Source organism: Lutra lutra, chromosome 5 (genome assembly GCF_902655055.1).
Source record: "Lutra lutra chromosome 5, mLutLut1.2, whole genome shotgun sequence".
NCBI classification, from domain to species: Eukaryota; Metazoa; Chordata; class Mammalia; order Carnivora; family Mustelidae; genus Lutra; species Lutra lutra.
In genome coordinates, this window is record NC_062282.1 from 120,645,096 (window position 1) to 120,662,815 (window position 17,720).

At 36.9% G+C, this 17,720-nt stretch overlaps 1 protein-coding gene across 2 annotated transcripts in view; it reads right to left on the reverse strand.

The window, feature by feature from the left end:
- Window positions 1-10,595, reverse strand: part of SPATA9 (spermatogenesis associated 9) — a 36,333-nt gene extending 25,738 nt beyond the window's left edge. The window contains exons 1-3 of one of the 2 annotated variants that reach the window (XM_047731124.1): window positions 10,225-10,595; window positions 8,863-8,984; window positions 7,818-7,912 (exon numbers count right to left, since the gene is read on the reverse strand). The gene's annotated coding sequence lies outside the window, so the exon portion shown is untranslated. Of the gene's footprint in view, window positions 1-336; window positions 356-7,817; window positions 7,913-8,862; window positions 8,985-10,224 lie in introns of those variants that run through there. The other variant, XM_047731126.1, reaches the window with a different exon arrangement.
- Window positions 10,596-17,720: the final 7,125 nt, after the last annotated feature.

Below are 17,720 nucleotides of genomic sequence, written 5' to 3' on the forward strand. Positions count from 1 at the left end.
TGCTAGAGGTTTGTTCATTGGAGCTGTCTTGGAAAGAGAACAATGCCCATTAGAAAACTTCTCTATCATGTGAAGCCCGCCAGATCCCCACCTTCAGTTTGCCTTTAGTCCTAATTTGTCTGAGAACACTCTTCACCACACCACAAACACTTCACTTAACCTTAGAAGAACATGCTTCCCTCCATCATGACCCTAATGTTTAAGATAATTATACTCTTAATGTGTCGAAACTGCAATCCACTGCCAGAAAGAAAATCTTATTAGACAATGATGAAAGTCTGTAAGAAATGTAACCCTTTATTTGTCCTATTACGATATGTGCCTATCAGAATTTACCCCAGAGGAAGAGTTGGCTGTCCCTTCTCTCATTGGTCTTCTTCCTGTTCTCCATTCTCACTGACACCCCTATGTTCTTTTCACCCAACTACCCATCTCCTGATGTCTGTCCTAGTTCCCAATTGGTTTCAGCCAGTTTTTTTTCTCTTTTTATTAGTTCTCACCCACCTTCATTTGTTAATGAAATTAACAAATCTAAAAGAAAAAAACAGGTTCTCATGCTAATATTGTCCACACCTAGAGCATAACCAGACTCTATGTCATGTTAACAAAGTTCTTTTTGTCTTTGCTTTCTCAATGACTCTCCTTGAGAGACGAATGATGAAAAAAAGACAGAGGGTCATGAGATTTCAAAAAATCCCATCCTGCCACACTTATTTTATATTTGTGACCGTATCTGATCATATTACAGGTTTGACTTAATTTAATTATACCCATATCCTTATGTATCTTATGTTATTTCAGGTAATAAAGTTTGACAAAATAAATAATGTTAATGGTTATCTTCTTTAGCTATAATGTTATTCTTTATAGCTCATAATACAGGGCTCCATACTTACAAAAATTAACTGGAAAAGGTTACAAATACCTCCAAATTTTGTAACAGCCCTTCAAATTTATTTGTATTTAAAAGGCTTTAATACAGAAAGAAGAGAATCTCTGATTTGCACAAAGCTTGGAAGAAAATGAACATTTTACACACTGTAAGCGAAAGCAATAGAATCTTAATTAGAAAATAAAGAGTTTTGGGACTCAGTCAGACTCCGATTTGAATTCCAACTCTATCACTTCCTACCTACTAGGCTGTGTAATCTTGGGCAAATTTCTTAACCTAAATTTTACTTTTCAAAAGGTGACAGGATTTAACAGACCAGATATGTTCGATAAATGTCAGCCATTGGTAAATATACAACAGCTACTTTGCTTTTAAAAGATTTTTATTTATTTATTTGAAACAGAATGAGAGCTAGAGAGAGAGAGAGAGAGAGAGTGAGCAGGGTGGGGGAAAAGGGAGAAGGAAAAGCAGGCTCTCCACTGAGCAGGGAGCTGGACCCAGGGTTCCATCCCAGGACCCTGAGATCATAACAAGAGCTGAAGGCAGACTCCTAACCGACTGAGCCATTCTGGTGCCCCTACCTACAACAGCTACTTTGCTTTGGGAAAGTTTGCAAAATTTGGGTGAAAAGTCAATACTGAGTTTTCCCTGTTCACATGGGGTTCAGCCTGTTTTGATTTTGCACACAACTGGCTAGAATCCTGATAACATCCTAACTAGATCCTTCCCTCAAACCTACTTCAAATGCAAATGATATGGACCTATACTTCCAATTTCAAGTATTATGTCAAGTCTCAAGAACAACTTCTTTAAGATTCATCCTTGGCCCAGTCAAGGATTTGGACTGGAAGCCACCTCCTTTGGGTGCCAACTCACAAGTGGATTAGTTCTGTTGGTTCCAGTGCTAAGTTCCTCCACCTTACAGCATGCTCTGAGACTATGTACATCTCAGTCGGTGGCAAATGCTTAATAATGTCAAAATAATTTTTTAAGATTGATTGATTGATTTGAGAGAGAGCACGTGTGAGCAGGGGGATAGAGAGAGAGAGAGAGAGAAAGAGAGAGAGAATCTATATGTAGACTTCCCACTGAGCATGACTGGGACAAGATCCCAGCACCCTGAGATCATGACCTGAGCCGAAACAGTTTCGACCGAGCCACCCAGGTGCCCCTCAAAGTAATTTTAAAAATCGTTATCTGAAGGAAGGGTACTGGCACTTACTGAAGGCCAAATATGTACTAGTTAACTGTTGTTAAAGGATAAACCGAGGGACATTAAAACTTTTAAGAGTTTATTTGAACAAAAATTTATTTGCATCTGGCATCACCAAACCAGAAGTGATTAGAAGCACTCCACAGACTGTAGCTAGGGGCAAGGCTTTTATACGGAAGACATGGAAACAAAGCAAGAAAATTATTTGATTGGGTATAGCTCAAGGGGTTGCATTCTTTAGGAAAGCCTAGTTGACTGTGACGGGTTGTCCTTAGGTATAGACCACATAATCTTGAGGCATTTACAGGCTTAGGTTTTGGTTTGCTTCTGTAGGCTGCTAAAGCATTGAAGCCACCTCAGTCTAATGGCCTCCTTACTTAATTAATTTAACACTGTGCTATGAGCTAGGTTACCCCACTTATCTCTTAATTCTCATAGTAACTAACGCTCAGAGGTAGGAATGTTTTGAAAGCAGTCTGAAAATATCAAACAATACCAATACATTATTATTACCCATACCAACCATCATCCTGGGAATATATCCCAATTTGAAAAATCCTCAATTTTATATCTATCTATCTATATATATATATATCTATATAGATATATATATATACATATATGGTTTTTTATCAGTCTGCTGCATCAGTTGTCCAACATCTGAGGACCTGTCTGAGCCTTTAACAGTCTTGTATATACAAGACTGCAGAATCCTTCTGGGAGAGAACCCAGATTTAATTACATTGGCCAGCTCTGACAAAGCCAGTCAAGTAATAATGCCTTAATTATCTTGGGAGAAGAGTGATTTTGAGCATAGGGTGGTGTATGTCACTCAGATCTATCCTTAGTCTCACATTCAATAGGGATTCAGAATAGATGGAATGAAAAGAGACACCTTAAACAGTCTTTCCTAAGCTTTCCTAAGGCAGTAGCTTTCCTAAGGCAGTACTCACAAATTAGCTGTACAGTTAGGGTACTGCTCCCACAGGGGAAAAAAAAAAAAAAGGAGGGGAAGGAGGCATTTTCAGGATGACTTTGCCAAAGATCTTTGGCTCTTTGTGTCTTTGTATTAGCAGTGGTCCTTATTGTGAGGATGCAGTGTCCAGAACAGAGCCAAAACAGAAGCAGTGCCCAAGGGAGACATAGTGATATCCACAGAAGTAGTTACAAGTGCCAAGCAGAGGCTACCTGCAAGGCAGCTGACCAGATTCATTCTTAATAATTAGATGCTCTTTGGGAATTCCCAAATTCTTGGAAGGAAGGGAGCAGATTCAAGCCTTTGGAGAGATTTGAAGCTCTGCAGGTGGGGCAAAGCCAGCGAAGTACAGTTTACTATTACTCTTGTGATCCCTCTTGTAATCATAAATTGACCAAGCTTGGGAAATCCTGGGTCACAAGAGAAAGTGTATACACTTTCTCATTATAGTAAGAATTTGAGGCAGCTTGTGTGTAAACAGGATGTTTTTAACTTTAATCATTTGAAATGTGCTAGGGGAACTTTTTCTTTAAAAGTAACTCTAGATAAAATTCATCTGTAGGGTAAATTATCATGTTTTTAATGCCAAAAATAAATACCTGCTATATGTCTTACAAACACAGATTTTTCAAAAATGTTTCAAAACAAGTATATTTATAGCACCTTGTTTCTTAAAAATTCTTTAATAATTATATTCTAAACTTTCAGTTGGGTCCCATTTATATAGCCTTGGCAAGCCCAATGGAAGTCTTCAAATGGTTATAATAAAGTGGCAGGACATACAGGAGACAGAATCTGCAACGTTAGCATTGCTACACAATTGTGGGAATTGCTGAGATTGGTAGGATGGTAGGAAGCTGAGAAGGTCAGACTTATTTGTGATCTGTTTCCCCATTACAATATCAGCTCCATGAGTTCAGGGTCTTTGGTTAGCTCAAGGCTATAGTCCCCAAACCAGGATGGTGCTTTTATGTACTTTAAAAATTTTTCAGCATTATAATGAATATTTACTGAATGAATATAATTAAATCTATTATTCACATCTCAGGTAGGATGAAAATTTTTACCATTAACAAATTCACTATGGAGTCAACCAACTGACATGTAAATACAGGACACGTAAGACACATTACACATCACACACATTTATCACACATTATGGGAAGAACATGCTTTCCCATATACAAAGCACTACATTTTTATTTATTTTACCCATTATAGTGAATACTAGATCATGTGACATGTCCTAATTAACTGAAACAATTATTTTAATATGATCTCAATCATTAAGAAATAGAAAACAGAAATGATGAGAACATTTCTTTGACTTCCCTTTCTGCTTTTTTTGGGTAAATAATGCTGGGTAGATTAACTGCAGTCAATTATACTGTATATCTGAGAATAGAAAATAAAAGTGTAGCACATTAATGGGTGCAGTAGTGACAAATGTGTGGGTAAAGTAAATGAAAATATCTAAAGCAGTAGAGATCAAAAGAATATACACATAAAAACTTTCAAAATACTTTTTTTTTTTTTTTTTAGATTTTATTTATTTATTTGACAGAGAGAGATCCCAAGTAGACGGAGAGGCAGGCAGAGAGAGAGAGAGAGGGAAGCAGGCTCCCTGCTGAGCAGAGAGCCCGATGCGGGACTCGATCCCAGGACCCCGAGATCATGACCTGAGCCGAAGGCAGCGGCTTAACCCACTGAGCCACCCAGGCGCCCCAAAATACTTATTTTTAAAAACTAATCCCCCAAATTGAAAAAATAGCTGTATATCAAATTTTTTTATAACATGTAGAAATTATTTATTTCTAGTGACTTTAGAACACAGTTCAGAACACTGCAAGGATAAAAAGAACTAAACAAGACATTTTAAATTTCATTCAGTCATTTTCTTGGTACTATTATTATTAGTTTTGTTATTTGAAATTATTTTCCTTATAGTGCAGGATAAACACATTTTTGAGTTAATAACATTAAGAATCAAGAATTTCAGTATAAGAGGAAAAAAAGACCTAATCAGAAAATCAAAGAAGAAAGTAAAACACTGTAATGGTAAACAATTGAAAATGATCTTTAAAAATGCATTTTTTCTTGGTGTACAGACTGGAATGGCTAGAAACATTGTCAATCCTGTAGAAAAGAATACTCCTAGTACCTAGAATCTGGGCTTTAATATCATTCCTCACTACAGTGAACTAGGACTCCTTGAATAAACAGCTGATACCAGGTCTGGGGCAGGAGAAGTACAAGATGAACCAGGGAGATCTCAAGCCAAAAAGGAAAACAGTTTTTGAATATTAATGGAAAATCATTAAAAGAACACAGAAGGAGTGCCTGGGTGGCTCAGTCATTTGGGTGTCTGCCTTTGGCTCGGGTCATGATGCCAGGGTCCTGAGGTCAAGCCCTGTGTCGGGCTCCCTGATCAGCAAGAGGCCTGCTTCTCTCTCTATGACTCCTCCTGCTCGTGTTCCCTCTTCGACTGTTTCTCTCTCCGTCAAATAAATTTAAAAATAAATAAATAAATAAATAAACACACACAGAGGCCAGTTTAAAGGGACTCCTGCTGGTCTCAGAGCAATCAGCCATTATCATACTAATGTAGTGGTTAATACAGCATTATTATTTATAGGATGAACAGATATTCTGTGTCTCCTAAAATCATGCAAGTTTAAGTACATATAATCTATGACATACTATAGCCAAAAATGTTCCAACTTAATCTAACTTTAAATGTATCTTCTAGTTTCTCAGAAATATAGGCAACGCACAACCTACATCAGTGCTTCTCGAACTGCAGTGAAAATCCAATACCTTTATAAATTAAAAGTAAATTATCTTAAAAAATAAAATTTATATTCAAGAAAGGATTTTTTATTTTTCAATATTCATATAGTCAAATTAAACTATCTTTCTTTATAAAACTTATGGTTTTCCTGTCAATGAAGTTTTTCCAGGCCCTAAATTAGACATAGTCTCCCAAATTTTCTTCAGTTTTCTTTCTTTATAAATTAATTTAAAAAATTTTTAATTCATCTTTGCTTCATTTTTAATAGGCTATGGTTTCCTTCCATCTGACTATCCAGTTGTTTTGGTACTACTGATTAAACTATTGTTCTCACTGATACGAAATACCACTACTACCACATACACATATATTGAGAACTATTGCTGGACTTTCTATTCTGGTCTACTGATCTATTTCTATGTCATTATAATACTAATTTGACTATACTGACTTTGTAGTATGTTTTGTTTTCTGTTAAGGAAAGTCTCTGCTACTCTTCTTTTTTATTCTATTATTTCTAGTGGAGTTCCTCATCCCCTGCTCCCCAGCTCAGTTTTTCCACTAATCTCTTAGATTTTCCATGTTTTCACTGTCATTAAGCAGCAAAAAATAATTTAATCTTTCTTTTTCCATGTCCATACCAATTATTTTATTATCTTATTTAACTGCATTCACTAGGACTTCCAAAAATAATGTTGAGTAACAATGATTATAAAGGGACACCTATCTTGTTCCTGTTTTCAATTAAAACATCTTCAATATTTTCCTGCTTACCAAAAAACCAATAACAAGTGTTATTCTAAACAATCTTTATCATATTTCTATGCCCCTTCTGGTTTTGTTCTTTCTTACTGGGAATGGTTGTTGAATTTTATCAACTTCCATCTCATAATCTATGGGCATGATCACTTTTTCCCCCCCTCAGTGTGTTGATATGAGAAATTCAGCATTAGCTTTCCTGATATTAGAATCATCTTTGCATTCCTGGAGAAGAATGTGTACTTGTTGATAGCATATAATTCCCTAATATTTTGTAGAATGAAGATGATAATTGTAGAATGAAGAAAATGTAAGCAGCTCCAACATCTATTAACTATGGAATAAATAAATAAATATCCATAATTGTTACTATACAGCAGTAAAAATGAATAAATTACAACTACACACGATATCATGAATAACTCTTAGGAATATAATTAATTTTGAATGAGGAAAAGATACAGAAAAAACAGCAAGATTTCATTTATATAAAGTTCAAAAATATTCAAAACTCAGCAATATATTAGGAGCACAGATATGTGTGGTAAAACTATAAAGAAAAAGAAAGGGAACAATTAACATAAAATTCAGAATAGGGTGGGACAAAGACATTGGATTGGACCAAGGGCATATGACAATTGCAAACGTAATGGTAATGTAGTTTTTCTAAAACTTAATCATGTGTACAAATATCAATGTCCCATAATTATTTATACCTTACAACAATTTATATGTGATTTCTCATATTTAATCAAGGCAATAAAATGAAATAACCTGATGAGCAAATTTCCATAACAACTTCTGTGAAAAATTACCATCAATAGCTATTCTAGTAATAACAGTAGGGGATTTCTTTCACTCATTACTATTTATTGAGCACGTACTATGTGCTATCACTGCTCAGCAGTGGGTGAGCAAAACAGACAAAAGCCTTACTCTGTTGGAGCTTGCATACAGTGGAACAGAATCAAACTACTTTTTGCTATTTTCTATACCTAGAAAAGCTATCTTTTTCACTAGCAATTTGTTCAAATTTAAGGTGAGTGTTTCACAACTACATTCTCTATAACAATTGAAAAAATTACATATATTACATACTCCTCTGATTGAAAAGTAGATCTTATTTTAGCCTTTGAAAACTTCATTATAAATCTATGTTTTACAATTAAAATCATTCTTTTCTTACATATTGTTCCTCAAGTTTGTAGTGATCACTGTCAGTAAGGGTTTTTGAGCAGCTGCATATCTTCTGATAGATTCTTCCACCTTGAAACAGGCAATCTTAATTGTAGCATGTCAAGAAAAGCAAAGAAATACATATTAAATACATTTAAGTATTCACAATCCATGTTTTTTATGGCCTTTGGTTAGAAGTCTTAAACTTATTTACTTCTGCAGTACCTTTTGCAGGAACCAATATAGATTGGGTATTTTAGTCCCTTCCCTTAGGGTCATAGAATGTACAGACACTTATGTTAAGATCTCTCTGGTCAAACCAATAATGTTCAAGCATAATGAAAAAGATAACTAGTTATTCCATGTAATTCTACATAATTATAGAAAAGAAAATTATGTTCACTCAACAGTGCCAAAAATGAATACAGTAAGTGATGCAATCTACTTTTTATTCTGACCCAAAACTTTAACAGCAAGTTGATGACATGTCTTTGAAGTGGAGCCCAGACAAGACTTAATTCACTAAGTGTGAATATATGTAAACTCGCCATGAGACTACATTTATTTTCAGCCAGTACCAAGCAATCCTCTTAGGTATTTCTAAGCTATTTTATACACAAATAATTCTTACATGTTAAAAGACTAAAGTTGCCCACCATCCTAAATTATGAAGATTATATATAACATTTATATAAGTAATAATGCTCTTAATTTAAAATAAGGTCTTTCTGACCAATGATTTAAATTGTATCTGCCTAATTTGTGGTTTTCAATCATTTTTTACATGAATAAGTAAGTTTCAATAAACCTCAAAACTAAATATGTCCAATATGTGTTATGTAGGCAGAGGATGGGAAAATGGAGAACTCTTTGTTTTTTTTCTTTTAAAGAGGTATATTAAAGCCAGATTTTATTTTTCATTCTATACAAAGAGATAGAATGGTTACATAGGCCATATATAAGTATTACTATCTCAATCTACAAATGATAAGCCAGGCTCTGAAAACTTTACAGAGTATCTGCAAACCAGCAAATGATAGAACAAAGACTCTTACCTATTTTCTGCATCCCAAATTTTTAATTCTTTCACCACACATATTACTTTCTTCAGTTAGAGTGAGTGGCTTTCAATATCAGGGCAAAAATAACATCAAGAGGAGAAATATTCTGAGATAGTCTAAGAAGTTTAGAAAAGATAGAGACTATCAGAATTCTATTACGGGGGATGCCTGGGTGGCTCAGTTGGTTAAGTGGCTGCCTTCGGCTCAGGTCATGATCCCAGAGTCCTGCGATGGAGTCCCACATGGGACTCCTTGCTCAGCAGGGAGCCTGCTTCTCCCTCTGCCTCTGCCTGCCACTCTATCTGCCTGTGCTCACTCTCGTTCTCTTTCTCTCTCTGACAAATAAATAAATAAAATCTTAAAAAAAAAAAAAAGAATTCTATTATGGATAGCTTTCACCTTTTCAAGCAAAATCTGAGAGTCCATTTCATCCCAGGCACATGGGATAAAAAAATGAACAAAGAAAGTCCTTCTTCTTTTTTTTTTTTTTTAAAGATTTTATTTATTTATTTGACAGAGAGAGAGAGATCACAAGGAGACAGAGAGGCAGGCGGAGAGAGAGGGGGAAGCAGGCTCCCTGCTGAGCAGAGAGCCCAGGGACCCTGAGACCATGACCTGAGCCGAAGGCAGAGGCTTAACCCACTGAGCCACCCAGGTGCCCAGAAAGCCCATATTCTAAATAAAGGAGCACACAGTATAACACAGACATATTCAGGGACGATTATGATAAAATATAAATGCAGTAAGACAGAAATACACAGGATGTTGTTCCTTGCAAGCAAGAGGCAGGGCACCCGCCTTGGGTGGCCAAAGAGTCATAAAAGATTTCTTCTAATTAACAAACATCAGGCACTGTGTTAAAAGCTGGAGATGATAATAAAACAGATTGGATCCCAGCTCTCCTTGACTTTGCATAAGAAAATACTATAACCAAACAAGCAAATAAATGAAGTCATCCCATGTACAAATAAGTGCAATACTGGAAATGAAATACATCAATATGCAGATAAGACTGGGTTACTATAAGCGTTAAGGAAGAACTCCCATGAGAAAATGAAAAGGACCTGAGACCTCAAGGGGGTATACCACTTCGAATAGCCACTGCTCAGTGTTTAGGAGCAAAATCAGTACTTCAAAAACAAACTAAATATCTTTATCTTCTACATAAAGTTTACTTTCTAGGTAATGGTATAATTTCGCCCAAACTCACAATCTCTTGATTCAAGTTCCATCCTTCCCCAGTTTAAAAAATAGTAAGAAACATCCCTTTACCTTTCAATAAACAAAGCTGCCCTCAGCAGACTAGCCGGGGGTTAGAGACTACGGAATGCTGATGGCCCTGAAGGCTGTCCTCACCTCCACCTGCTCTCCAGGAAGTGTCCAGTCCGGAGGAGGCTGCCGTGCATGTCACGCAGGTGCAGGTGCAGATGCCAGGTGCAGGCTGCCTCCTTGCCGACCGCGCTGAGTCACTATCTCCCCCAAGTCCCTCCTGGCCTTCTGGGCTGCAGCCTCCGCCTCCACCAGCTGCCTCCCACCTGGAAATGAAAGACCAGCGGCCTAAGGTCCAACTACTCCCACTTCCAATCACGTGTAACCATGAGCCTCTGTGCTACTCCTCGCAGACCTCGCGGAACGCGCCATCATGTGCGACGTCAACACGTCCTGCGCGAGGCCGAGCGTCGCCAGCTGGAGCCTGGGACAGACACTGGGCTCCAGGCACAGAGAAGCTCCCGAGTTGCGTGGTGGCATGGTGGTATTCAGAACCTCTCGAAGGCCCCAAATGCGGCGCAGGCCCAGAGGAGGAGTCTTGGCATCTCCAACTCACTCTCCAACTTTGGACATGCATAGTGTCCTGGCACCTGAGACCCAAATGTCGGTCCGGAGAACGGCACTCCTGCCTCAAATCGGAGATCCTCTGGCCCTAGCGGTTTGGAGTTTTGCCGTGGAGAAGAGCAAGTGGTGCAGAATGTGGTTGATTTGTTTGTGATGAAAACGAAGCCCCAAGACACAAGGTCTTGCCATACATCATTTTGAAGAAAAGGGATGATGGTTTTAGGAAGCCCAAGAATAGCACCAGGGAGCAGAAAAATTTAATCCTAAAAGGTAAACACCTTTTAATTTTTGTCAACCCACTATCCCTTGTTATTCAGAGGTTTCTTTACCCTCAAACCCTCTCTTCCAAAATATCAAATTTCTGTTAAAATCACACCAGTAGGGGCACCTGGGTGGCTCAGTGGGTGAAGCCTCTGTCTGTCCCTGAGGTCGTGATCCCAGGGTTCTGGGATCGAGCTCCGCATGGGGCTCCCTGCTTAGTAGGGATCGGCTTCTCCCTCTCCTTCTGTCCCTACCCCCACACCCACTCATGAGCATGCGCTCTCTCTCTTTTAAATAAGTAAATAAAATCTTCTTAAAAAAACACACCAGTAATAATTTTGGAAGATACTGTCAAAAGTAATGTAGCATCATATGATGTCAATAAGATACCCCAGGATTAGAAGTCAAGAGATCCTGGGATATTAGTGCCAGGCTTGATCTGGCTGTCTGTAAGAACTACAATCTCTTGGCTCAAATATATGAATCAGTAAAATAAAGGAGTTGAAACAGAGATCTCCAAAATTTTGTTTAACCTTAGCGATTGTCCAACATTATCACAGATGGTCATTGTATATTTTTGTAACTGTAATTTTTCCAGGATCAAACCAGATATTGGGGCATTTAATACAGGGGGAAAAATCAAGGCTCTAGATATAACATATTGTCAAGAAAAAAAAAATAGAAAAATTCTTAGTCCAAGCAAAATCTTTAAAATTTAGTTTATTAAGACATTCTGTTTTAAAATTATAACAAATATAATTCAAAATTGGCCCTTCTTGGTTTGCATAAAGAATACAGGCTATCCATAAAATTCTTCAGTGCTGAAAGTAGTAAACAGTAGGAAGACACGTATTTAGATTTTCTGTTCCTTAGATCTTGCAACCTTCTTTTGCTACCAACCAAAATTTTCTTTTCCCTTTATTGTCTCAGCTTTCTTACTTCATATTTAGATGTGCATTCGGGCCCTCTGGGAGATTTTCTTTAAACTCTCATCACCAAATCTAAGCCTTTTTCAGTCTTCATTCTTTTTGAGCTTTATAGTATCTGATGCTATTAATAGTCCGTATTTCTTAACATAGCCTTCTTTTTCTTTCATAAGACAGTTTTGTATTTTATTTCTGGTTATTCTCCATGTCTTGTCTTCCTTCTTTCTATTCTTTCTCCACACCCCAAAGTCTTGTACTTTATTCATTCTATCATTAAATTATATGTCATGGCAATCACATCTGAATATTGGCTTAAATTATTAATCTTGCTAGGAACTTCATATATCTCTAACTCTAGCACTATTCTTTGTTCAGAGTTTCCCAAATACTTGCTGATAAATAACAATAAATATATAATTTATATTTATAAATAATAAATAAATAATAATAAAAATAATAAAATAAAATCACCAATTATTGAGTACTCACAATCTAAGCACTTAATATATTGTATATAAGTATTATCATTGTTATAAGCATTACTAAAATTTGTAAATGAAGTATTCTTGGTATTGATAAATATACAGTACATACAGTACTTATAAGTCTTGATACTACACCTACTGGATATTTACTTGTGGTAGAGGTCACTATATTTCACTATGCATTTGTGTATCTATAATGCTATTATAAATACTATCATTTTGGGGAAAAGAATTTACAATTATGAATGATAATAAGAGTAAGACATGAATTATCAACTCTTGAATAATGCTCTTCATCTCTACCATGTGGAAAGCCAATATTTGTCTTATGAGAAAAGCAGTTCTCTAAGTTTTTGGTCTCAAAACCTATTTGCACTCTTACAAATTACTGAGGACCCCAAATAGCTTTTGTTTATGTGATTTGTATCTATTGATAATACCTTATTAGAAATTAATAATAAGAAATGTATAAAAATACATATTAATTCATATGGTAGGCAATCTTTAAAAGGGCCCCCAATGATTCCAACTTTGTGGTATTCATGCCCATATGTAATCCCCTCCCCTTGAGTATGGGCTGAATTCATTGACTTAAAAAAAAAAAAGAACACAGCCAAAATGATGTGGTGCCACTTTCAAGATTAGGTTACAGAAAGACTGTCTTCTGTCTTGATTGTGCGTGCGCTCTCTCTCTTTCTGAGGGAAGCCAGCTGCCATGTTGTAACTTTCCTGTGGAGAGACCCATATGACCAAAGAACTGATGTCTCTGGCCAACAGCAGGATGGAACTAGGTCCTGTTGATAGCTCTGTAAGTGAGCTGAGAAGCTAATCCTACCCCAGTCTAGCCCTAAGATGACTGCAGCTCTACTCATACCTTGAATATAGCTTTGTGAGAGATCCTGAACCAGAGGAACCATAAGAAGCTACATGTGGATTCCTGACCCATAGACATGGTGAGATAATAAATACTCAAACTGCTAAATTTTGGCCTAACTGGTGACACAATATATAACAAATACAAGTCATTTAAAAAATGACAATAACAGTCTTTCCTATGAAAAATAACTGTTTTTCAAAATAAACATGTAGGGAGATGAGTGATGTTGTTTTCATTTTTGCAATCTCTCTAATGTTTAGTTTCATTGAAAACATATGGCTTCTCATATCTGCCTCTGAGTTTAATCTGTTGCAGCACATTGTTTTGGTTGAAATACATGAAGAAAATCCAGCCTTAGACAGATAATGTAGTTGTAAAAGTAAGGAGTATTTTAATACTCTTTCCTGGTATGCTCACTTTGGCAGCCCATATATTACATAATACTCTTTTCTGGTAAGCGTGGATAGTCTTCTTTGATACTATACCACCTTTCAATAAGTGGTAGTTTCCCAAAGGTTAGTTGCAACCTTTAGTTACATTGGTAACTAAATGTTAGTTAGTTTAGTCAGTTTAGTTAGGGTAGTCTGTTACATTAAAATTTATCGGTCTGTCTTGTACTTTGGCGGAATCTTCTACTAATGCATGATTTTGTAACATCATGCATTGATCACTTGGATATTGGTCCTCTGATTTTGGTAGATCTTCCACTGACATGTTTCATCATAAAACAGCCTGTTGTCCTCCCACACACCTCCAGCCCCCCCAAACCCCTTTGCTAATATTATCATTTCTCTTATCAGAAAAGTCTTTAAGTTTGGGGAAACTATTGTATTACATATTATTGCATAGTAAATTACCCAAACTTAGCAACTTAGAACAACAAGTTTTTACTGTCTCACAGTCTCTGTAGATCAGGAATCCAGAGTGGCTTAGCTGGGTGGTTCAGGGTCAGGTCGTTCAAGAGGTTGCAGTCAAGCTGTTGGCTGGGCTGCAGTCATTTTAAGGCTCAATGGAGAGACAGTCTACTTCCAAACTCATTCATATGCCATTTGGCAAGCTTCAGAAGATCCACTTCCAAGTTTACTCACATGTTTGCTTGCAAGCCTCAGTTCCTTGCCAAGTGGACCTTTCCATTAGGCTGCTTGCATGTTCTCAAGATGTAGCAGTTGGCTTTCCTCTACCAGGGCTACCTCACATCCTGGCAGCTTGTCCCAGATGAGTGGTGAGAGAGAGAAAGAGAAAGAGAGAAAAAGAGACAGGGAATGTGAATATAAAGGAGCTCACCTAAGACAGAAGCATAGTTATTTTATAACCTAGTCTCAGTATGATAACTCATCACTCCAGCCATATTTGTTCAGTAGAAATGGTCCAGCCCACAATCAAGGGGTGGGGAACTAAGCCCCATCTCTTGAGGAGAACTGGATCAAAGAATATGGGGGCATACCTACCAAACCACCACAAGCTGTCAAATTCATGATACCAGATGCAAGTTTTCCCAAATTTTAGTTTTTGTTTTAAATTTATCATTGACAATAAACACTGCCACTTGTTTTCCTTGAAATGACAGCCTAACATCTTTCATTTTTAAGAAAAATCTTGCCTAACACTCAACTCTGTATAACTATAATTTCTCTGTCAGTTGTTCTTTCAAGTAAAAATGATATTCAATGAAAAAAGCTACTAATTCAGGTCACAGGTCAGGACAAGTATACTATTGCTTTTTCCTTGAGGCAGTCTTGTATTTCAGTATGCAGCAACAGGGCTTTCTGCATACTTCCTATTAACTCACACGATATTGTGAGTTATGATATATACCTAAGGGTCAATATTTAATAAGATTAATCATTTTTCTTGCTTCATCCAGGATACTCTTAGGTAAAACTGGCCTTCGGGAGGGGGCAGAGTATAGTGCTCAGGACTTAGGCTGGGAAAATCATTGTAGAAAGAAGTAACTCAGGAAAAGCTTCATGGGGAAAGGTGTGTGTTGAGATTAGCTGGGAGTTACATTTCAACTGGCAGAGAACCAGAAAGGTGGGAGAGGCAAATAAGCAGATCCAGTGGGGCTGGAATGAAAGGAGCATATGACATTCAAGAGGAGAGAGAGGGAAAACTATTTGGGAGCAAACTGTGGGCTAGATCTGGGCATCTGTGGAGGGACCCAAATGGACATCTTCACAAAATACACCCCACCTGAAGAGGCAGTGTGAGGGATGAAGGCTGCTGCTAGAACGCTCAGGGTCTTCTCAGGATGGTAATCTAGCTGGAAATGCAGTAGGAGGTTCCCAGCAGGGTTCCATATGATACAGTCACCTTTGACTGTTGTTCCTGAGGGCACCAATGCTGGTCACAACCACGTAGTTAAGTAAGAGCTCCTCCCATCTGCCCTAACCCCACCCCAGCAGCAAAACTCAGCCAGGAAAGGGAAATTTTTAAAGGAACGGGATTAGAGTTTGGATTATGACACTGGACTGGACTCTAAGTACTAAAACTTGATTTAGTACATGAGAACAAGCACAAAACCATAAAATTGCCCTGAGATTTCAACGTAGTGGAGGTGGAGCACCAAGATTTGGAACAGAGTGATAGTGCACATTTGAAGGACAGTGGGAACAAAAGAGATCCTTACCTTTAGCTTGCACCCTCCAGAGTTCTACTCCTTTAATAAAGTGGTTTCAGTAACTATTCACTGAGGTTTATTTTTGCCAGGCCAAAGTTCAGCTGGGCATGTTTTGATGAGTGGGCAAGATGTATACATATTTAGGAGAAATGGTATTTTCAGAGTGATTGAAACCAGGCTAACCTGTTCATGTCGCAGCTCTGCTGCTTAAAAAAATGTGACAGACACATTGTTAATATCCTGAACTCTCCGTTTCCTCAGCTATAAAATGGAGATACATAATGCCTCCTTCACAGCGTTGTTGTAAAGAGTTAATAGTGAGCATTCAATAAATGGTAGGCAGTGATTAGGATTACCACAATCTTGGTTGGTACTGACAAAAATAGTAGTTTGGAAAAATTTACCAGGCATTAGCATGGAAGATAGATTGAAGGTAAATCAAGATTAGGAGGAGGCAGAAAACTTAGAATCATTGAGTAAAAAAATGAAGCTAAATGGTAGCTATAGGGATGAAATAGAGGTCAAGGTCAGTAGAGGTCAATACATCCTTACAAATGTAAGGAATATTTGAGAAGCAAATGAACAGAAGAGGTAACTGCTTAGATACGATAAGGTAAATAAAAGAGAAGGAAGAATCAAAGCCACTTTAAATTGTTAGATCTTGGTTGGATGGGAGAATAGTAGAAAAGGGAGTGATACAAACATTAGCAGAATGAGCAGGTTAGGTGGGTGAGTGGTGGGAAGAAAATACTAGTTTTGTTTTGCTGCATTTTAGATGTAGGCAATGATGTAACTTCCAAAGGCAAACATCCTATAGATATTTGGAAAGTCATTTATTTATTCATTCTTCTATTGAATGTATGTCTTGAGTGCCAAGTTGATGTCGCTCTAGTGAGGGTCTAGTGAAAACAATTTAGTAAAGTTGGAGTTTAAATGGGACCTCTGGGCTGGTAGAAAGATTTGGGGCCTCCAACATATAGCTGGTCCCCCAAATCATGAATTTTAATCAGTTTTCTAATAGTGTAAAGAAAACACAATGTCTAGGAATATTTCCAGTTAAGAAATGGGCAAACTTGGGGCACTTGGGTGGCACATTCAGTTAAGAAATGGACAAACAGGTAAGAACTAAACCAGAATCATAATTATTTTTATATTAAATGCCAGTCATGTATTGTTTCTAAATATTTAATTATAAAAAAGCATTTGTACAGTGGTGTTCATATTTTAAAACTTTTTATTTTGGAGTAATTATAGATTCACAGGAAGTTGCAAAAATAGTATATAGGTCTCATTTACCCTTCCCCCAGGGTCCCCCAGTGACTGTAGTTTACATAGCTAGAGTACAATGTGAAAACAAGGAAATTAGCATTGGTATAATCCACTGACTTTATTCAGTTTTCACCCATTTTACATGCACTCATTTGTCTATATGTGTGTTCCTAATTTTATGCCATGTTATCACATGTATGGATTCATATAATCTTTTATCCTTAATTATTAAATTGTTTTCTTTTTCCTCACTCCAATTAATTATGCGATATGAAGAATCTACACCATTGGATTTTGTTAAAGTATTTTTTGTGTGTTATTGATAATCTCTAATGTTCAAACAGCAAATACAGCAAAAATCACAAAGATTTTTAAAATATCTAATTAACAAGGTATTTATACATTTTTTATACTATTGAATATACTGAGCCAGATTCTTCTAAGAACTTTAGACAGTCTTTCGCTGTTTCCTAAGTTCTTTATCAGTAAAATGTGAGTTATGATTTCTAAAACCCTGCAATTCTACAATTTTAGAATTCCAATTCTTAGGTCACTTGGTCTCTTGATCTAAAGAATAAAGTTTC